This window comes from Oenanthe melanoleuca, chromosome 23, assembly GCF_029582105.1.
Source record: "Oenanthe melanoleuca isolate GR-GAL-2019-014 chromosome 23, OMel1.0, whole genome shotgun sequence".
Lineage (NCBI taxonomy): Eukaryota > Metazoa > Chordata > Aves > Passeriformes > Muscicapidae > Oenanthe > Oenanthe melanoleuca.
In genome coordinates this window covers 625,824-648,767 of record NC_079356.1, presented here as the reverse complement: position 1 = coordinate 648,767, position 22,944 = coordinate 625,824, and the positions used below count along the sequence as shown (strand labels likewise).

The 22,944-nt window shown below is 51.0% G+C and overlaps 1 long non-coding RNA gene across 1 annotated transcript; it reads right to left on the bottom strand.

Moving 5' to 3' along the window:
• Nucleotides 1–15,320: 15,320 nt before the first annotated feature.
• On the bottom strand, nucleotides 15,321–19,103 carry LOC130262200 (uncharacterized). Its single transcript, XR_008842075.1, has 2 exons — nucleotides 18,771–19,103; nucleotides 15,321–17,835 (listed from the first exon to the last, which is right to left on the bottom strand). It is a non-coding gene; the product is annotated as an uncharacterized LOC130262200 (long non-coding RNA).
• Between the last annotated feature and the right edge of the window lie 3,841 nt (nucleotides 19,104–22,944).

The following is a 22,944-nucleotide window of genomic DNA, read 5'->3' as shown; positions in this document are numbered from 1 at the left end:
TGAAAGAACTGGGCTGGCTGCACTGGCTGGGGAGAGGTGAAACCCTGGGGGGCTGTGGGACCCTGAGGGGCTGCAGACAGACAGACACACAGACACAGACACACAGAGGGAGAGGCACAGACACACAGATACACACACAGACACAGACACACAAACACAGACACAGACAGGCAGACACAGACACACACAGACACACAGACACACACAGACACACAGAGAGAGATGCACAGACACACAGACACAGACAGACATACAGACACAGACAGGCAGACACAGACACACAGACACACAGACACACACAGACACACACAGACCAGTTCCAGCTGTGCCTGGAGCCTGCTTCTTGCCCTTCTCCAGTTCCTCACCTCCCACCCCTGCAGTGCTGCTCCCAGCCCAGCTTCCAGCCCTGGGGGGAGTCAGGGAGCTCTGGGAGCAGCTGCTGAGCTGGGCTGGGCTCTGGGCACATCCCTGTGCCCCTGCCACCAAGGGCTGGCCTGTGGGGACATCCCCTTGTCCCCGTGACACCCCTGGCCAAGTGCAACCACTTCTGAATTTGGGACTTGGAAGCTTCATGGGCTGTTCCCAGCTCTGTAAGCTGGAGCCCACTGCACCAAACAGCCCCAAAAAGGTGAGTCAGGTTGGGCTCTGGCTCCTCTTGCAGGGGCTGAGACACCAGACACCAAACACCAAACACCAAACACCAAACACCACAACCTCTGATTTCTCTGTGTCCTTAGAGGAACTTTATCCTGCATCTCCTGCCACCAAACCCGGCTGTTCCTCTTCCCAGTCCCTGCATTATGTGGCAATTACTCCCTCTGTGTTTCTCCTCCCTTCCTCTATAATCTCATTTTAATGTGCATGTCACAGTTTTAATAAACCCGAGTTCAAAGGATGAGCAATTATACAAATCTTTCATTTCACACATGAAAAGCGTGGTTTTAAAGTTGTCAGCATAAAAAAAAAAAAAAAAAAGAGGCATTTCTTTGATTCCCTTCTCACTGCAATTACCTCATGTCTGCTGTGGGTTTCAGCTGGTGTAAATCCTCAGAGTGCCTTTGATTCCAGGGTTTTACCCCACTGGAATTGTTGGCTCCAAGGTGGATTAGTGCAACTTTCCAGATAAGAAATGAGGTTGGAGTTTATCCGCAGCCCAAATGGAAACAGTGATGTTTGGTGCCCTGCTTGGGCTCACTCCCGGGGGAGTTCTATCCTCTCTGAGCATTTTGTTTACACTTTAGAAAAAATAATTTCCTGCTGAGCTGTGGAGAAGAAATCAGCCCCCAGAAGATGAAAAGGTGAGGGATCCAATTCCCATGATTTCTGTGGCTGTTCCCAAACTTGTAAAACGGGGGGGAATGCTCTTAATTCCAAAGGATGAGGAATTAAGAGATTGGGCATTTGGCTGCATGTCTGAGGTGCCTCTGAACAGCTCCAGGGAAAGCCCAGGGCAGGTGAGGGAACACCAGGATGGGTGGGATGCTGCAGGTTCATGGATGAGCCCCTTCCCTGCTCCCACACTTTGCCAGGGTGAGCCACGGCCACCAACCAGGAGGTTCCATCTCCAGAGCTGCTTCTGAGAGTCCATCAGTGCTGGGCAGGGGCCTCCCCATGCTCTGGGGATGAGAAATCCTGGATTTCAGAGCACATGTGCCTCAGCACATCCCTGGGGCAGGAAAACCTCCTTTAAGCAGCAGATTGGGTAAGGCCCGTCCTTGGTGGGATTTTCCCCATTCCTTCAATCCTCGTGCATTAAAGGGAAAACGGGAGTGGAAACTTTCATTCCTGGTGGCTCCAACCTGCAGGAGCCTCTTTCACTTTTTTCTGGAGTAGAATGAAGTGACAGGCTAGGGGAACAAAATCGTGGCAGTGCTAAAGAATTCACTGGAAAATGCCTGGAACTGGTAAATGGAAAACTTCCTGCAGCCCCATCCTTGGAGCTCGCTCAGAGCTCTCTGTGCTGCTCTGGTGAGAGGCGATGCTGGCAGTGCAAAGTCTCACATATTTCTCATTATCCAGAGACCCCCTGGGGGAAAACCCAGCGTGCAGCCCCTGCTCTGTGACATCCCCACCCTGGCTGGGCTGAACATCCCCAGGAACGCAGGGCTGACTTCTCAGAGGCTGCAGTTTTTCAATTACAGTGGTTTCCAGGCAGAGAATTTTGCTCAATGTGCTGATGGCTGTTCTTGGAGGGTTTTATTTTAGCTGGGAGAAGGGACTGGAACAAAACTTCAGTGCCAAACTGTGGGAGAGCAGGTGGGGAGGAGTGATTGGGACTGGGCACCACAATGAAAGTATTTAATGTAATACTCAGTTAAAAAGTAAATTGCCTGAATGGCTACACTCCCATTAGCCCTCTGTGTAAGTAATAATGTTCCTCCCCTCCTTTTTTAAAGTAAAGGATGCTCCTATAAAGGCATAATTTTCATAAAAACATTCCAGGGAAAAAGAAAAAAAAGAGCAACAAAATACCCAGCAGAACCTTCTGTGTCCAGCCAAAGAAATAATATTTTAAATTATACAAATGATTTGGACCTAATTCAGCATTAAGGGAAATTACAGCACAATGCAGAAAATTGGAGATGCTGACGTTGATCTGGAATTATGAAAAATGAGCGCAAGCTGCCTGGAGTTCAGCACTTTTCATTCTTCTGCTGCTCTGTTTCTCTCCTGTTTTTCTTCCCACTTTGTCCTTGTTTCGTGTGGACAGCTCCAGCCTGGAGGGAAAGCTCTCACACAGGAAGTTTGTCCCAAATGAGCTGTCCCTGACCAGAAACAGCCAGGAAATCATCGTGATCTGTGAGGGGCTGCTCCAGGCTCTCCACGAGTGACTGTCCTGGTTTGGAGGACAGGTGTCTGCCAATAAAGGCAGGAGCTTCTCTTTGAAATGGAGAATGTAAACCCTCTCCCTCCAAATTATTATAATTTTGAAATTAAGAGGCTCTCAGGCAAAGATAGGGGAATTAGGAATAACAGTTCTTCACTAGGAAAATTAAAATAGAAATGCAGTATTACACAGAACAATCCCAAACCCTGCCAGAGTCAGAATCCAAGCTGACACCCGTCAGTCAGTCAGGGTGTTGGCACAGTCCCATTCAATGGTGGCTGCATCCTCCTGCAGTGGCAGATGTGGTTCAGCTGGAGCAGTGCTCCTGGAGAAGGTGCAGTTTCCTCTGAAGCTCCAGGGATGATGTGGAAAGGTCTGGTTTTCCTCTGGAATCCAGTGGAAAGAAGGTTCCTTGGTGTCCAAAATCTCAGTTTTTATCTGGGTAGGAAATGTTTGGCTCCTCCCCCTGGGTGGAGCATCTCCCATGGGATGATGGAATTTTATCAGCCATGCACTGGGACTCAGTGGCCATGAACAGGAGATATCTCCTGGAGGGAGGATGGGCTGTGGGAAGATAAAGATGATTGCCCAGCTGGTTTAAAGATGGCCCATTAGCAGAGGATATCTCCATGGAGATAAGGATCACTGCCCCACCTGGTTTCAGCACATGGTGACAAAATACACATTTCTGGCCACATCCTGTATTGCAGCCTAAGGCAGTGACAAATGCTTGGATAGAACCTGGAGCTGCTCTGAGCTCCCAGCCTTGGCCATGGGCTGCTTGGGCCCTCCTGGTTCACCCAGGGATCAGCAAAGGAAATGCAGCAGCCCAGGATGGAAGGGAATGGTCTCAAGGTGCTCCAGAAGAGGTCTGGATGAGATATGAGGGAATATTTCATCACAGAATGGTTGGAAATCACTGGGACAGGGAACTTTATGGAGTTCCATCCCTGGGAGTGCTCAAACAACGTGGGTGTGGCCCTTGGGGACACGGTCAGTGGTGACCATGGTGGGTGGTTGAACTTGGGGACCTTAAATGATTCCATCCTTCCATGGATCTTCCTGCTGCTCCAGGAGGAGGGTTTGCTCTCTCCTGTGGAGCCATCAGGCAGGGTGCAGGTTTGATTCCCTGTGCAGGTTTAATTCCCTATGTAGGTTTAATTCCCTATGTAGGTTTAATTCTCTGTACAGGTTTGATTCCCTGCGCAGTCCCTGGAAACCCAGCAGGACAAAAAGAGAGGAGACAACCCTGGCAGTGACCATGGGGCTCCTGGGGCTGCAGCCTCAGGGAGGCACCCAGTGCTGCCACAGGCACTGATGTCCCTCTGTTTGTCCCCAAGGAAATCTCTCCCGAGCTGCTCCTGCAGAGCTGCAGCTCCAGTGGTGTGTCCAGCTCAGAGCTGGCACTGCCCAGGGGCTGCGGGCACCACAGGGACACCTGGGGTCACCCCAGCTGTGCTGGCCCCACACCCTGAGGGACAACAAACAGCCTGTGGAGGGGCTTGGGTCTGGGCAGCACCACACATCAGGGCAGGAATCCCCTCCGCAGCTGCAGGAGAATGGATTTCAGTGCAAAAAATGGATTTCAGTCCCTAACAATGGATTTCAGTCCCCAACAATGGATTTCAGCCCCCAGCAATGGATTTCAGTCCCAACAATGGATTTCAGTCCCCAACAATTGATTTCAATCCCTAACAATGGATTTCAATCCCCAACAATGGATTTCAGTCCCCCAACAATGGATTTCAGTCCCAACAGTGGATTTCAGTCCCCAACAATTGATTTCAATCCCTAACAATGGATTTCAATCCCTAACAATGGATTTCAGTCCCCAAAAATGGATTTCAGCCCCCAGCAATGGATTTCAGTCCCCCAACAATTGATTTCAATCCCTAACAATTGATTTCAATCCCTAACAATGGATTTCAATCCCTAACAATGGATTTCAGTCCCCCAACAATGGATTTCAGTCCCTAAAAATGTACTTCAGTCCCAACAATGGATTTCAGTCCCCAGCCATGGATTTCAGTCCCTAAACATCCCCCCATCTCCTGCGTTTCTCGCTGGCTGTGCTAACACCGACACTCCGCCTTTGAGCCGTGCTCTCGGGGGATGACACTTCCATCAATTCCCGGGGACGGTTTTATTGTGCCAGCCTCAGCCGCGATCTGTCCATTGTGCTCACGCCACTCCGCACTCAAATGAATGCAAGAATTTATGGGCGCATCTTCCAAGTGCTGCTCCCTTTAATCACGGCAGAGAAAGGAATTCCTGCCCGCGCAGAGTGGGAGTGTCAGCTGGTTAATGAGCAGCTACTTAGGAGATTCGAGCTGCAAAAATCCTTCATTTCAATGGCTGCAGTTGGACAAAGGGAGCTGTGGGCCTGCAAGAAAGACAGGCTGCCAAAGGAAAGAGAAAATATCCTCGTTGGATGCAGGATGAGGGAGATTTGCACAGTCTGTGATGGAACTGAGCAATATTTTATGGATTTCTTCTGCCTTTATTGCCACGGGGGTGCAGGACAGCATTGGCTGCTGCCGAGATCCTGGTGCTGATCTGCTCAGTGAGAAACTCCAAAGGTGGTTTTGGGATCACATGTGTGGGGACACCAACTCTGCCCTAGAGCTCAGCACATCAGTGTGGGAAATGTCTTCCAGCTCTGCCAGTGGGGAATGTCCTTAATGGAGAGCCCCTTCCCTTCCCTTCCCTTCCCTTCCCTTCCCTTCCCTTCCCTTCCCTTCCCTTCCCTTCCCTTCCCTTCCCTTCCCTTCCCTTCCCTTCCCTTCCCTTCCCTTCCCTTCCCTTCCCTTCCCTTCCCTTCCCTTCCCTTCCCTTCCCTTCCCTTCCCAAGAGCAATTATGCTTTTGCTAGTTTTCTATATTCACTTTTCCCCAAAACCAATAGAAAAGCAGTTTAAAAGGCTGTTTTATGAGATGTGAGCAGTGTCAGGAGGAACACCCAAACTCAGGGTCTCTTTCAAAGGACTGAAATTGAATTTGCAAGAGGTGTTGAAATGTTCTGAGGATCTCTGTCCTCCTCTGGAAGAAATGAAGAAAGCTCAGGTGTAGCAAAAGCTGTTCCAGACACCTCAGCACACTCAGCACAGAGCCACAGCTACAAACAGTTTATGAAATACCTGAGGAGAAAATGTGTCTGAGCGATGTGAGAGCACAGTGTAAACAGTCATTAGGATATATTCACCATTGTGCTGCCTGATCTGCAGATGAGCCACTTCAGGAACACTGAGCCTGTCATCTCCCAGGAAATCAAAGCTCACTGCCATCCCAGGAGCCACGAGAGCAGTTCAGTCATGAACATCTCCTGACAAAAAGGGCTCCTCATCCTGCACCGAGGAATTCAGCTCCACACAGCTGCGGGAGAACCAAACCCCACAGCAGCGTGAGCTCGGTTTGACAGGTGATAATTAACTGCTGATAATATAATTGCAGTTTTGAGGCAAAACGAGGTTTCATTAAAAACTGCTCAGCATTTGCATGGCATGGACAGCCTCCTCCAAGCAGGAATTCAGGAGTTCAGGGATTGCTGGCACTTTTACCCCATGCTGAACATGGATCCTGCAGGGGACATCCACGGGTCCCGTTTTCCATGGAGCTGGAGATGTTCTGTCACCTTCCAGGGCTTGGGATCAGAGGGAGGCAGAGGCCCAGGCAGTGCTCCTGGGAGGGAATTGCCGTGCCAGCCACACCTGCCTTCAGGAAATGCAAATGGAGGGAATAAAGACAAGTCCCTGGAAGGAGCCTTCCCTTCAGAGGGGAGGACTGGCTCTTCCCATGGCCATGGATATCACAGGGTGGATCAGGATGTGATCTCCTGGGCTTGCTCCAGAGGGTTGTACTCGGTGTGAGGGGGCACAATGAGAATGGGATCAGCTTATTGCCTCTGGCTCTGGGGCACACCTTGGCACAAAGCTACCATTGGATGTTCCAGACTCCAGAGAGGAAAACGGGCACCCCAGAGACCCCTCTGAGCCCTCCCGTGACTGCCCAGGGATCCTTTCATGCTAAAATTCCTCATGGGCTGGAGCCCTTCTCTGCTCCTGCCCCGAGGCAGGGAGCACTCAGTGTGGAGCTGTCCCCAACCCCTTCCTGTCCCTATTCCTGCTGACCACAGGTGTGGAACTGTCCCCAACCCCTTCCTGTCCCTATTTCTGCTCACCAGGGGTATGGAGCTGTCCCCAACCCCTTCCTGTCCCTATTCCTGCTCGCCAGGGATATGGAGCTGTCCCCAGCCCCTCCCTGTCCCTATTCCTGATGGCCACAGCTGTCCTTGGCATTGGGAAGTCCCAGCCTGGCTTTGGGAAAGAGCAGAACAGAATCACAGCTTCTGCTCAGAGCTGCTGGTGCTGCTCATTGCAAAAGAGAAAATCAAATTACCAGGTAAAGGAGAGAGGTTGTGGCTGAGACCTGAGAAGAATCAGACTCATTAGCCTGCAGATTTCCCCACCTTCTGGGCTTCCAAACATGCAAGTGTTCTATAGTAAATTAAGCTTCTCAAAGGTTAATTTTTAATAAGGCAGTAAATGTATTTAAACAATGATTATTAGGAAAAAAAAAAAAAAAAGGATGAGGTTTACAATGTAAGAGGTAATTATCTTCTCCAGAACAGTTCTAACAATGCAGCTGATTCTTGTCTGCAGTGATCCTTTGGTATTTGTTTAACCTGCAGTAAGATTCTTATTAAACTCAGCTGAAATGGGTGTAATTCGAGACATCACAGCACATTTCAAGGAAAACAGCTCTGGCTGAACCCAGCTGCTTTCCCTGCCAGTTACAACAGTCTTTTTTGTCACACTGACTTGTCCCCAAGCTCTTGAGGCAGCTGCAGTGCAGTGCTCAGGTTTGGCACATAAAGCTCAGTCCCAAACCAATGAAATCCCCTCTGTCTGTCCAAATCCTCTTACCTGCTCAGGGATTTTATCCAGCAGGGCAGGAGCTGCTCCCCTGCTGCAGGTGGACCTGGAAGAGTGGAAATACCCTGGACAGGGGTTGATCACCAATCCCTCCACTCAGAGACATCCCAGAGGGTGCAGCAGAGGGAGGCAGGGGCAGAGCCCTTCTCAGCCCCCTCTGAACAGGAGACTCGTGAGGGGAGAGGGTGAATTTCCCACTCGTGTGTCCTGTGCTGACCCCACCAAAGCTGCCAGTGGCACCTGGCAGCCCAAACTCTGCTGGTGCTGCTGGCTCAGCCTGGAGCCTCTGCCAGGGTTTTTTCCCCCACAACAGCATCTCTTTCATGGATGATTGGTAATAGAAGTTTCATTATGAGATCACAAAACACTGGGGGATATGTTAATGTGCTCCAGCGTGTAATCCAGAATAATATCATTGCAAGGAATTGCATTTTGTCTGCAACTGAGGCAGCAAATAGGAGCTGCTTCTTTTCCAGCATTAATATCTATTGCTGAATTAATGCTTTCCTTCCCACAATCCTGGGTAAAATTGCCCAAATGTGCATCGTGCTGATTTATACAGGTACAGCCCCATTTGCTATAAACAACGAGCACAGGGAGGGGTTTTGATCTTTCAAATGGATATTCTGAAGCATTGGGGTTGCTGTAAGAATCTCAGCTCTGAGCTCCCTCTCATTTGTGGAGATCACAGAGCACTTGTAACTCCCCCCAGGATGTTTCCCCTTCTTTTCTCTGGGGGAACAAGTCCCAAGCCCTCTTTGGGGCAGAGCAGGGCCACAGCAGGGCCCCTTCTGGCCTCACCAGGGGCTGCTTTGGGTGAGCAAAGCCCTGCACCTGGCTTGAGCCAGGGTCACACGAGGACATGGGCTCTCCTCCTGTGACCTGATCTGTGATCAGTTTCAGAAATATCCCCAAATCCCATGGTCTGTCAGTCTTATATTCCAGGAATTCCCCCAGTCCCATGGCCTGGCTGTGTTAAATTTTGAAAATATCCCAAATCCTGTGGCTGTTCTGTACTACATTTCAGAAATATCCCAAATCCCGTGGCCTGTCTGTGCTATATTCCAGGAATTTCCCCAAATCCCGTGGTCTGTCCGTGTTAAACTCCAGGAATTTCATTCTGTGGCTGGTGTGGTATCAGAGCCCTGCTGGGCTCTGAGCAGCAGCTCCACTCCCATCGACTGGTGCAGCTCTGTCAGAGCCTTGCTCCATAAAAAACACTGGGATTCTAGCTGGAAAGCGTCCAAGAAAGACTAAAAGGCTCCTCGAGCATATTTTATTATTTTTTGGTAGCAGAATTTCCACTCCTCCTCCCTAAATTGCTATATATATCTCTCTAATGCAAATCCCATCCATCCACAAACTGTCCAGCCCGACACTGAGGGAGTCCTGTATTGATCCATCCCTGATATGTGACAGCTCCAGCCCTATTTCAGCTGATCAGGGAAGACTTTATCCTGTCCTTGCTCTGAAAAAGCAGAAGCACATTTTAAATTTCCTGTATCCTGTGGACAAACCAGCTGGAATTGTGAGCCACAGATGCTCGCTTGACAGATGCACTCCTGGCCGTGCTGCAGCGTTTGAAATGTTTCCAAACCCACCAGATTGAATCCTGGTGGCCAACAGGTTCCCAGGAGGGACCAAAAGATGTGGAAGTTGATGTTTAAGGGTTGCTGAGCAGAAAGAAACCTGCAGAAATCTAATTAGCCACAGGCAGGTAATGAAGAGAGAGGTCTCAGGGAGTTGCTTTGCTGAAAGCTGCACTCTGAGGTGGAAAATAACTTGGATTCAGGTAGGTCAGGGAAAAAGTGAGTGCCAGGGGCCAAGCCCAGACAGATATTTCACTGTATTTTAGAGGAAAACCTGGAATCTTTAAGAGGGAAGGGAGGTCAAGCCAGAGCCCTCGTGGTACGACCCCAGGTGAGAGGTGAACACAAGGCTGGTGCAGAGGTGAACTCTGATCTCCTGAATGAGGGGGAGAGTTTGAAAACAAGAGAAAACACAGAGAGTTTCTCATGTAGCTGTTTTGTACCCGCTGAGATGCCAGCAAAACTTCCCCAAAAGAAAAATTTTTTTTTTTTTCTCCTTTCGTTTCCTACCTCTCACACAAAGTCTCCTGCAGGCAGCACATCCCACATGGGTCACCCTTGGATTCCCTGGTACCTCCACATTTCTAAATCTCAGAGTCTCAGGGTGGTCTGGGCTGGGAAGGGACCTGAAATCCCACCCAGTGCCAATCCTGCCATGGCAGGGACACCTCCCACTGTCCCAGTGTCCAGCCTGGCCTTGGGCACTGCCAGGATCCAGGGGCAGCCACAGCTGCTCTGGCAATTCCATCCCAGCCCTGCCCACCCTCCCAGGGAACAATTCCTGCCCAGGATCCCCCCCAGCCCTGCCCTCTGGCAGTGGGAGCCATTCCCTGTGTCCTGTCCCTCCATCCTTGTCCCCAGTCCCTCTGAGCTCTCCTGGAGCCCCTTCAGGCACTGGGAGGGCACAGTGGGGTCACCCCAAAGCTTTTCTTTCCAGGCTGAACAAGCCCAGCCTTTGCTCCCAGGATGTCCCCAAACAAGCTGAGGCCCCTCTGTGGACAGGGCATTTCTCCTGCTGCAGATGTTTCACTGTCTTGGGGTTCAGGTGAGCCCTGCAGTCCTGTGACCCCTCAGGGTGATCATTCCCAAAGGATGGAGGAATCTGCCTCAGTAAGGAAAAAAAGAAGTGGCATTTTTCCATGGCAGATTAACCTCAATGATTTTTGTGTTTGGCAAATTATCTGAGAGTCAATTTAGGACGAGGAGTTTCTGTATCTCTGTCATATCCTGTGTTAATATTGATGATGTTCCCCTGTGGCAGCCTGGGCATGTCCAGTGCACACTCAAGCAGCCTCACTCTGCTTGTTCCTCTCCACGTAACCTGACATTTTAAGGGAAGAAAATTTACACACTGAGCAGGGCAATGAACTGGAAGCAGAGGGAAACAGCACTGTGAGATCTCCTAAGGGACAGTTTGGCTGCACCTTCCCTCCCCTGCTCAGTACCAGCCACAAAAATCCTCAGTTTGAGGCCAGGCCTCTGTGATGCCTTCCAAGTTTTGGTCCCTTTTTAACAGTTCTTGTCTGGACTCCTGCAAAATTCTGGATTTCCTGAAAGACCAGCAGGAGATGTCCTGGTGGCACACTTCAGCCCATGAATTTTGCCCGTGTTTGTTTCTCAGCTCCCTGTTTATTCCTTAAAGGAAAAAGAAAACCCTTCCAGGCTTAACGAGTTAATGTTGTTATTTGGGCAATGATGTCATAGAAAAGAGAATGATGGAATGGTGGAATGGGCCAGGCTGGAAAGGGTCAGACAGGGCCATTGGTCCCTCCTCCCTGCTCCAGCAGGGCCATCCTGGGGCACAGGGCTGGGCTGGAATACCTGTGGTGGGAAGGGGCTCAGGGGAATCTCTGTGCACTGGGAATATCCCAATTCCTTCACCTGGGGAAGGGCTGGGGGAAATCCCCCTGCTTCTAGGAGGGATTGCTCCATTCAATACATGCTGGAATCCCTCTGGCTCTGAGACACCTGGTCCTGCTGCTGGCTGAACTCGGGTCAGACATTTCCTGAGGTTGGAGAGAAGCATTAGGGGAGCAGATAGCCCCTGACAGGAACGAGGGAGATGTGCAGGCAAGGAGAATGTGCTTTATTTCACTCCATCCTGTCAGAAATGATTGCCTTTACTGGGATCAATCCAAGCATCCTTCACAACCTGCACAGAGGACTTTGGTAGATTTATTTTCTTAGCCTGCTTGTTCAAGCCTGTTATTAATCCCCTCGTCAGCTCAGCTCTCTGGAAGAAAACAGAGCTTCTTAAAGAGTTCTTACTGCAAATAAATGCCTCATTAAGTTAAAGACATTAACCTGAAAACAGTATTTATGTCAAACAGACTAATGAATGCCATTCTGGGGAGCACACTTGGAGCCTGCCCGGGCTCAGGTGGGGTCTGGGCCTCTTTGAAACACCCAAAAACTTACCCACAGGGAGAGGGAGGTGAGGAGGGGAGAGCAGGATCCTGAGCAATGCCTCTGCATTGCTAATTCCCATGGGGAGGGTGATTTAGGGACACAGCAGCTTCCCCCAAACCCTGAGAGCTGTACAAATCTACCCAGTCCCTCTTAGGTGGTAGGAGAGAATAATTTTTTTTATTTGTAACAGGAGTTCTGCTCATTTTGCCCCTCCTCAAGCATCAAACACTCATTACAAAGGATTTCTCAGTGCTTGGTTTAGGTGCTCACAGTGGGATTAAATCTGTTCCAGACCACCCCAAACAACCTGGGCCAGTGGAAGGTGTCCCTGCCCAGGAACTGGATGGGTTTTACAGCCCCTTCTGACCCAAACCATCCCAGGATTCCATGAAACCCAGTGAAGGGACTGGGAACTCCCTGAAAATGTCCCAGACTTCCCAGTTTAAAAGGCTTTACTGGGGACTGGTTTTTCCTTGCCCTGCACAGCTGGGGCCACCTCTCCTGACACGTATTTGCTCCCTCACGTGGGAAGAGCTGAGAACCTCAGAGGCAGGAGTTCAGGGAGCGAAGAAAAATTTTCAGATGTGTCCCAGAGGTCAGGACAGCTCCCACGTCCTGAGTGACCTGCAGGGTGTCCTGGGGAAGCAGTCAGGGGGCAGGGAGACCAGCCAGGAGCAATCCCAGGCTGGGCAGAGCACACTGAGTGCCTCCTGTGGAGCTGCCATCCCACATTAACATTCCAGCCACAGCTCTTCCCTCCCTCACACCGAGCACTGCTCTGCACCCAACATCATTTGAATGCAGCTCAGAAAACCTCCTGTAATTCACCCAAATTGAGAGAGAAGTAGCCAGGAGGGGCTGAAGAGAATGACAGCAGCAGTCTCATACTAACGAGAGATTGTCCTCAGAGGTGTTTAATTGAAGTCTTCTACAAAACAGGCTCAAAACTTGAGCAGCAACATGGGAAAAACACAAAGCTGGGGGTTGGTAAAAGGATGTGGAGCATTTAAACTGCGAGGTGTGAATGTCAATCTTCACTTGCCTTGGTGCCAGAGGGGTGGGTGACCCCATCAGTGAACACTGCTGTGGTTCTGGTCTCCCCAAACGAACAGCCTGGGGCCCCCTGTGAGCCTCAGGTGAAATAAATTGGGCCAGGAGACCAGATCCTTTGTGAAACCTTTACTGCAAATCAACTCTGGGTGGGAAGTCTGAGGGATCACTGGCACCACCGCTGCTCCCAATGGACAAACTGGAGGACGAGGAGGCGGAATGCAGCTTTGTCTGGAGGCACAGCCAGCACTTCCAGCTCCACGAGAATCCCAAAAAAGAAAAAACTGACTTATTTTGTCAGAGGGTGTAATTTTAACCAGGTGCTATTGTGGTTGTGGCGATGGGACAAAGCAGGTCAGGATGATAAATTTTGTTTTTTCCACTGTTTTTCTTAACCTGGGAACACCATTCTCAGTTCCAGATGTTATTTGGGCTCATTGTTTTAGGGGTTTTTAACTCTGAATAGTGTCCCAGCGTCCTTTGTGTCCTTCTTCATTTGCATACAGTTGTGACATCGCTCCTCTCCCAGTCACAGGCACCATTTTAGGGAGGCAGTGAAGGTGCTGCCCGATGGGAGGGGAAGGGCAAATGGGGGCTGCAACAGAGTGAGACCAATCATTTAACATCAACAATTAACGTTAATTAAGAACCAGAACAGAGCAAGGCTTGAAATTTGACACAGAAACCGAACAAACTTAGGAACTTGCTCCTAACAGCTGGGACTCCAGGAAACTCCATCAGCGGGTGGCAGTGCCACTCGTGCCTGGTGTCACAGGGCCACTGGGTGTCACAGGGCCACTGAGTGTCACAGGGCCACTGTGCCTGGTGTCACAGGGCCACTGAGTGTCACAGGGCCACCGAGTGTCACAGGGCCCCCATGTCTGGTGTCACAGGGCCACTGAGTGTCACAGGGCCACCGAATGTCACAGGGCCACTGAGTGTCACAGGGCCACTGGGTGTCACAGGGCCACTGAGTGTCACAGGGCCACTGGGTGTCACAGGGCCCCCATTTCTGGTGTCATAGGGCTACTGAGTGTCACAGGGCCACTGGGTGTCACAGGGCCCCCATGTCTGGTGTCACAGGGCCACTGGGTGTCACAGGGCCACTGAGTGTCACAGGGCCACCGTGCCTGGTGTCACAGGGCCCCCATGTCTGGTGTCACAGGGCCACTGGGTGTCACAGGGCCACTGAGTGTCACAGGGCCACCGTGCCTGGTGTCACAGGGCCACTGGGTGTCACAGGGCCACTGAGTGTCACAGGGCCCCCATGTCTGGTGTCACAGGGCCACTGGGTGTCACAGGGCCACTGAGTGTCACAGGGCCACCGTGCCTGGTGTCACAGGGCCCCCATGTCTGGTGTCACAGGGCCACTGGGTGTCACAGGGCCACTGAGTGTCACAGGGCCACCGTGCCTGGTGTCACAGGGCCCCCATGTCTGGTGTCACAGGGCCACTGAGTGTCACAGGGCCACTGAGTGTCACAGGGCCCCCATGTCTGGTGTCACAGGGCCACTGAGTGTCACAGGGCCACCGTGCCTGGTGTCACAGGGCCACTGGGTGTCACAGGGCCACCCCTCCCGTACCCTCAGGCCGTGGGGCTGCGCTGAGCCAGGAGCTGGGAAAGCTGGCCCCAGGTCAAGGGCAAACTGCTGCTGCTGCTGTCAGTGAGTCCCTGAGCAGTGCTGCTGGCTCTGAACCTGGCTGGTTCCGCTGGGATTTTTCTCTGGACCATCCCTGCGGGGTTTGAAGCAGGCAGTGGGGCTCAGGCTCTGGGCACAGTGGCCATGTAAACACTTTGCCAGCCACGTTGCCAGATCTGAGCCTTATCTCTTAGATAAACCCACCCAGGGTCCCAGGTGTGCCCAGGGAGCTGCCACTGTCTGTGCCCATCACCCTGAGGGGCCCAGGCCATGCTCTGGCCAGGACTGGAAAGGCCAGGGGGTTGGACTGGCTCAAAGCTGTGTCTGTACCCAAACTGTGCCTGGGAAAAGGGCCTGACGTGGTCCTGAGCTGGTCCAGGAGCCAGCCCTGCCCTGGGCTCTCATCCCAGTGCAGACCAAGAGCCACTCCTGGCAGCCCCTGGCTGCTGTTGAGGTGCCACTGATGGCAGCCCTTCCCTCCACCTTCCCAGGGACCCAAACCAGGAGAACCAGGCTCTGCTCCTTCAGCAGCCCCACGGGACGTTCACAGAGTGACAGGAGCCTGGCCCCAGTGCTGGTGACACCATTTGTTCCAGCCCACAAGGCCCAGGGCAATCCACAGCCAAACTCCCTGGAGAAGGGAAGTGCAGGGAACTTTTGGGCTGCATTGTTTCCTTGGTTTCAAAGCAGCATTGCCTGGGCTGCAGAGAGGATTGAGGGATGCAGAGGAGCTGCCTGAAGTGGCAGAGCATGACTTTATTACACACTGACTTCCCCAAAGTCCTCGTGGCCAGGCAAAGTACTGCTTTCCTCCCAGCACAGTTTAATTCACCCCTCACTCTCCCTGTGATCAGCCACTCAGCCCTCGCTAATATATCTCATTTCCACAGGCTCTAGGTGGTATTTAAAAAAAAGAAAAGAGAGAGAAAAAATTGATCCTTGCATGCAAAATATCCTTCTGAGCAAAGAAATAACTATCTGCAAGGCCTAACTGAATTATCCCCTTATCAATGGAAGGAAATAATCCACTTGAAACATGAAGTACAAGTGGAATGAAAAGCCTTTGCAAGTGGCAGGAGAAGAAGAACACAGTGTGAGTCTCAAATAGCCCTGCTTTTCCCATATGGAGAAATACATTTTTCCAGGAATCATTTCCTCTTTCAGTGCATAATGAAGTTTCTCAATTGCTCACCCTTCCACCCCCCTTCTAATACAATAAAAGGGAAATAATCCCTCTATTTGCAAAAGTCCTGAGAAGAGAGTTCAGGCTGCTTGGAGCTCAGCAGGGATACCTTCTACAGATGTTGATGAGATTTCTTTTTTGTTTTGTGGGACAAGAGTTGTATTTGCCGATTTGTGCTTCAGGGTTTAATTATTTCTCATTATTTGGGCTCTCTGGCAGAGCCACACAGATCCCCTCAGCCAAGATATCCTCAAATCCTGCCTTTCTCCATGGCTTTGCTTCTCCTTGTGAGCACAGAAAGCCCGGAGGAAGGAAGAGGTTTATAAATAAAAGCCACAGTCCACACGGATTTCCTTCTGGGAAGGTTAATTCAGGGCTCTGGTTAAAGACTCTCGGTTCTGTCTCTTCCTGTCCCTCTCTCCTGCTAAAGACAATCCTTTATCCTTTGTAATGGAGCTGCTGAATCCCGTCAGGTTGGATCAGCAGCTCAAACAGGGACTGAGAGTTTGTCCAGATAATGACTCAGAGCTGGCAAAGCCCAGCCAGGGCAGGGCTGCAAAGCCCTTCTCCCAAAAAAGGGCTGAATGCCAGCCCAGCCCAGTGTCCTTGTGCTCCCACAGGGGCTCACCTGCACACCCTGCCTTTCCTGGCACTTTTAATTTGATTTTTATTCACACTACGCAGAGAAGAACTGCGGAGGGGAAAGGATTTGCTGTCTCCATGCTGAGTTTTCCAAAAGCCCAAATCAGAGTTAGCCAGGTTTGGCTCTCAGGGATGGAACTCAGAGGGCAGGAGAGCAGTGACCCATCCCAGCACTGCTGGGGACAGGCTGTAGATCTTGAATTAACAACAGCCTGCAGTGTTTATTATGCCTAACACAAACAAACCAAATTCTCAGATAAATGAAGCTAATTAAACATGCTGCTATAAAAATTAAAGCTTCCCTTGTTTGTTTGAGGATTTTTTGGTGACTCATGGGTTTTTTTGCAGCTTTGTTTTTGTTTTGCCTTTTGCTGTTGTTCTTTTCCAGTGCTGCAGCAAATCTGAGAACAGATTTGCCAACTGACTGCAGGGCTGGCCTGGCTTTTGGTCCCATGTGGAGAAAATGTTGTCACTGGACTTTAGAAGGGCAGAGGAGTCACAAAATCATGGAATGGTTTGGGTGGGAAGGGACCTGAAATCCCACCCAGTGCCACCCCTGCCCTGGCAGGGACACCTCCCACTGTCCCAGTGTCCAGCCTGGCCTTGGGCACTGCCAGGGATCCAGGGGCAGCCACAGCTGCTCTGGCAATTCCATCCCAGCCCTGCCCAGGGAACGTTTCCTGCCCCAGATCCCACCCAGCCCTGTCCTCTGGACGTCTGAAGCCGTTTCCCCCTGTCCTATAAATGACAAGGCCATCAATGGGGTTCACTGGGGTTTGTGGCTTTTGTCCCCCCATGGGCTGACAGAGCCTCTCTGGGTGTGTGTTCCACTCTGCCTCGTCCTGTGCCTCGGAACTGAGGAGCAGAGACGGGACCAGGCAGAGCCAGGCGAGCTCTGAGGCAGCTTTAATGGGCTGGAAAATCCCAGAGCTCCCAGATGGCAGCAGAAGCCCGGGGTTGATGGAATTCTAACCACTGCGACTGGAGTGCAAGTGACAGACTCCAGGATTCACATGCTCGGGATTCCACAAGTGGAATTTGCACAAGAGTAATTCCCAAGAGCTTTACTTCTGGAATAAGAAAGTGGTGTCCCAGTTCCAGGAGCCTTTGGATTCACTCCCACAGGGGAGGGGAGTTTTGCAGAGCAGCCTGGCACGTTCCTGGTGTGTGAAAAGCCCCGGGGTGGGGGGATGCCACCGGGGCTGCTGGGCAGGGAAATTGCTCACTGGGGAGACCAGAAGGGATCCCCCAGACCCCAGAGAGGCCGTGTCTCTGCTCACATAAATCACCGGGGAGCGCAGGGGAACTGAGGAGCTGTGACCCATTATCCGGGCTGTGATTAACAGCGCTGCTGACAGACGCCAAACGTGGCCAAGGGCGCTCAGCACTGCAGCGCTTGGACATATCCAGGACATTCCAACAATCTCCGCTGGCACAGCTGCTGCAGATGGTCCCGACAAGAAGGAATTCATCTGGCAGACTTGAGGAGTGCTTTTTGTTTGTTCTCTCTCAATTCTGTGATGCACGACCTTGGGTTAGTCCTCAGGGTGGGAGCGCAGCTCTGAACTGGGGAGAAAGATGTTTACCAGCACTTACGGACTCTTCAAGATCTGTCACCACGATATTGTTAATGAATGTCACTGCGAGAGCCCCAGCCCAGCGCCCACGTCTGGCTTGTCGCAATTCTGGCTGCAGAGGCTGGAGCTGACAGGGAGTGAGACCCTGGAGATGTGAGGCTGACTCACAGCTCTTTGCACCAGGCTCTCCGTGTAATTTGGCTCATGCCTGATGGCAGGACTGCAATTCCCAAACAGCCACAATCCAATCCAGCCATGCTGAGAGCAGAGACTGAAATTCCCAAACAGCCACAATCAAATCCAGGTACTGGGAGCACAGACTGCAATTCCCAAACAGCCACAATCCAATCCAGCTATTCTGGGAGAGGAGACTGCAATTCCCAAACAGCCACAATCCAATCCTGCTATTCTGGGAGAGGAGACTGAAATTCCCAAACAGCCACAATCCAATCCAGCCATGCTGGGAACAGAGACTGAAATTCCCAAGCAGCCACAATCAAATCCAGATTCTGGGAGCAGAGACTGAAATTCCCAAGCAGCCACAATCCAATCCAGATTCTGGGAGCAGAGATGGAGCCCAGCACAGTTTCTAAAGGCTGGTGGGCTCCCCACAGCCAGGCCTGGCTGCTGCTGCTGCTTTGGGACCCTGGTGCAGCCCTGCAGCTGTGGCCAGGTTGGTGCCCACAGCTTTCCTGGGATTCCTCAGCTCTTTGGGGATTACAGCTCCCACCCTTCTGCTCAGGGGCTGCAAAGGAGCAGCACAGGCCCCTCCTGAGCCCCTTGTCCCACCTGCCCAGCACACAGCCCCTGGGCCTGGGTGCCACAGGGAGGGTCCTGCCCTGAGGGCAGAGCATCCACCACCACCGTCGGCTGCTCCCAGAATGAATCCACTCTCCCTTCCTGAAGTGTCTGATGAGAACTCACCAGAATGGAGATGGGATTCTCAGCTCTGGAGCAGGGTTCATGTTTTAATTAACAGTGCAGGAGGGAGTGAAAGTCCCTCTCCAGACAGGCAGAGGAGCTTTGCATTCCCATTTCATTCTTGTTTTCATTTCCTGGAGCCAACACAGAGCAGCCCCGTCTCATTTTCAGCCCACAGGGCTGGGAAGAGCTGAGAATGACATCACAAAGTGCAATTCCGTGGCAAGAGCTGGAATATTTCTCGTTGATGGTGTCAGCCACGGCCATTCCAGGCAGAGCTGGAACTGATTGCTCAGCCCTGGGGCCCATGGGGAGCTCCAGAGGTCCTGGAAGGAAACTGTGCTTGGATTCATCCTGGACTGCAAACCACAGGGACCAGGCTGGTCCTGCTCAGGGCTCCAGGGGCTGGGACAGCAGCAGGCACTGCAAAAAAAAAAAAAATCGTGTTTGTGGGGAGGAGTGCAGGTGTGACACCAGGAACTGCCCAAATCCATCCGGGATTCAAAGGAACGCTGGAAAAAAAACAATTTTGGAGGAAGGAGAGAGAGACAGAGGGGAATGGTGGGGCTGTGGTGCTCAGGGTTAGGGACACGTGGGGTCAGGGCTGCGTGATCCCAGGATTTCCTTTTCCCTGCTGCAGCCTCCCCACTGCAGGGTGCATTTTTGCCCTGAAATGCTCCATTTCCAATTTCTGTGCAGCAGGAATTTGTGCCCAGCTGCTCTCCACACCAATGCTCTGCGTGGAGCTCCGTCATGGATTTCTCCCTCATTCCCATCTCCCTCTCTGTTGTAGTGATAAATGAATAAATCTGAGAAATTCTGAGATGCTTTTTAAACCCCATTTGCTGACTCCAGCATTACTCACAAGTTGTTTTTTTCTGTTGTTGTTATTTTAAGTGCTTTTTTTTTTTTACCCAAGAGAGAGACAGCAAATAATTGAACAAATAGTTCTGAGCTTTCCCTATTTGGCATCTTTTAAAATGAGGGTGTTTTTTCACTTCTTTCAAAGCGTCTGTGATTTTCATTGATAATTGCATGAAGACACCAAAATAATCACTGAAGATTTTACATTTAATGAAAATTTAGTTATAAGTAAACAGAAAATGTCAACAGGATACTAAATAATAGCTCAAAGAAAAAAAATCCCACAAGAAATTTAACAGCCATCAAAAAAAAAAAAAAAATCCATATTTTCCTCATATTTTTGGAAAAAGAGCCACTACTTGTTAAAAAAATAAAAAATCAATAAGCACAGCTACTCCTTCAGCCTCTGATTATCTCATTTTGCAGCCATTTTTGCCAGGGCAGAGCTGCAGATTAGCCTTCAGTTAATCAGGAGAAAATCCCAGAGGCCCTGGAGAGCTGCAGGGTTAACTGAGGTCACTGGAATTCCAGGCAGAGCAGCCCAGCAGCCCCTCCTGGATGGAAGGAAATCCCATCCCTTTGCTTCCACTGGGCCAGGAAAAGCTGAGATTTCATTCCCAAAGGTTTTTTTTTCCCCACTGCCTGTGCTGTCAATTCTGCACCTCCCCAGAAATGAGGGTTTTTCTCCAGCAGCATCTCCAGGGATGGAATCTCTCACCCTGGGCCTGTCGTTCCCTCTGCTGCTCCCACTCCAGGGCTGGGAGGAGTCAGCTCTGCTTTAGGCTGGTCCTGGGGGCTCCATCCAGCTTCCTAAAAAAGGAGGAGTTTTTCCAAAGTGACAATTCCAGCAAATCCTGGAGCTGTGGCTGCCAGAGGCCTCGGGTCTCTCACAGGACCTGCCAGGTGCTGATGTGTCCAGGGCAGCCAAAGGCTCCTCAGCCAGGACTGAATCCTGAGCTCATGGAAGTGAATCCATCCCGGTTTTCTCCATGCCCTGTTGCTTCTCCAAGCAGGAATCACTTGGGAATTGGAACACGAGTTCACCCTTCAAGCAGCCTCTCTCTGTGATCTTCTAGATTCAAACCAACGTTTTTGGATGCCCACCTGAGGAACTTCCTCCTGGATAAAGGTGAAGCATTTCCCTCTGGAGGAATTCAGAACAACCCAAGAGGACACAGAGGTTCTGAGGCACTCCCTGGAAACACAGCCCGTGTTCCCACCCCATCCCAGGCGCCAGACTGGAGGAATTACTGCTCCAAATGCATTAAAGGCTTTTGTGTTCCAAGCTGGGAGCCACTGGTGGCTGTGATTGAAATTCCTGTCACCGTCAGAGGGGAGGGAGCAGTGCCAGCCACATGATCATCCATATGCCCGGCTAAATCCACTCCAAATTGATTAAGTTCTGCTGAAGGAGACCTGGAAATCAATCTGTTCAGGCTTGCTTGGAGAGGAGCGACAGCCTGGAGGTGACACGAGTCTGTTTTCATCGCCAGCCCTCGTGGGAGCTCACGTTGCACCTCCCATGCCTTCCCCCAGGTGATTCTGCTGGCAGAGATAATCTGCTGCTGTTGGAATCAGCACAAAACTCTTTGTACCAGTCTCATGCCTTTCTGGGGCATTTCAGGCAATTTGGGCTTTCCAGCCAAAACCAAGCAAAAAGGAAGTGTTTTTTAGGAACAGAACAAATGTTCCTGGTGTATGGATGGTTCCCAGAGAGGGGCTGGAGTCTCCTCCCTGGGATATTCCGGAGCCACATGGACACAATCCTGCACCCTGTGCTCAGGGATGGCCCTGCTGGAGCAGGGAGTGGCACCAGCGACCCTGTGTGTTCCTTCCAGCCTGACCCATTCCATGGATTTAACATCTCACATTCCAGGACTCCAGTTCAGCACTCCCATTAATGCCCCTGGAGCTGCTGGGAGTGGCCCAGGTCTGTCCAGCTGTCCCGGTGACATTTCCCACCCGTGTTTGCTGCTGCTCACAGCAGCCTGGGGTGTGCTGGAGCCTTGTCCTCCGTCTGTTTTCCGCCTGTTCTGTCTTCATTTGTTGAATTATCCACTAATTCATTACAACTAAATTTCATTGGGCTTTTGGCCAAGGTTTCTCATCAAAAATGACATGAAGACAAATATTGTCGTTATTTGCCCAGCTGTGCAGCTCCATTGATATTCCCTGCAGGGCCGAGCCTGTTATCAGAGCTGAGTAGCACTGATAATAAACCCATATCTCTCCCCTGCAGAGCATCCAGTGTCAACACAGGCACCTGAGCAGTGTCCAGACCTCGGGGTGGATTTAATCCCCCTCCACACTCACTTTGTTCACATGGACTCGCTCTGTAATCTTCCAATTGAACATTTTTCCAGCCAAACCCAGGCAGTTTTTTACAGCAGAATGCTCCACATGAGTGTGCTGGGTTTTTTGTATTCATATTTCAGACAGGGAAAAGAAATACCCAGGCTGCTTCAATAATACATCAGGCTCCTGTTCCCACTTTGCCAAAACAGAACATTTGTGTTTGTATTCTGAATGACTTTTTGTTTAGAAGTCTCTTTGTTTCCCAACATAAATATTGCTTTAAAAACACGCAACCGGCGCGGGACATTTCTCTTTCATCAAATGAAATATCTTTATTGTCCCCAAATGCCTGTTTATTAACACTCCCAGCACTGGCATCTCTATTTTTCCTTCCTGCACTGCTCAGAGCAGCGAACACAAACTCGATAATGGAATCCACGAGTGCTGCCCGTCCTCGCAGCCCTGGGAGGGAACAAACACGAGCTGAGTGTGAACACAACAACCGAATGTTTTCATCCCCCTGCTGCGGGAGGAACACGGTGGGGGTGTTGCCTCGGAACAAATTGATGCTGCAGGAGGAGGGGAGGGGTTGAAATACCCAGCACAGGATGTTTAGGAACCGCCTTGAGTGCTCTGCTGCTGCCTGGGAGGTGGGACAGGCACAGGACACGGAGCATCCTTTGCTCTGCCTGTACTGTGAGACTACAAGAGCATCTCCGCTATAATTCACCTCTCTGATTTACAGCTCTGCTCCCTCTCAGCCCTGGCAGGCAGAAAAGAGCTGTAAATCACTTAAATCCAAGGATTTCCCTCTCCCAAAGAGGCAGGGATGGCTGTTGTGTTCTCACTCAGGTAACTCTCATCTCCCTGTGGATGCCTCTTCAGGTAGGGGATTTTAAAAGCTCCATGAGATAATGGGATATTTTAATAGATATAATCCTCCCAAAATCATCATTTTCATTCTGAACTTTAATGGCTCAGCTCCCCAGGTCCCTCCCCACACATCCACCTCCCTAAA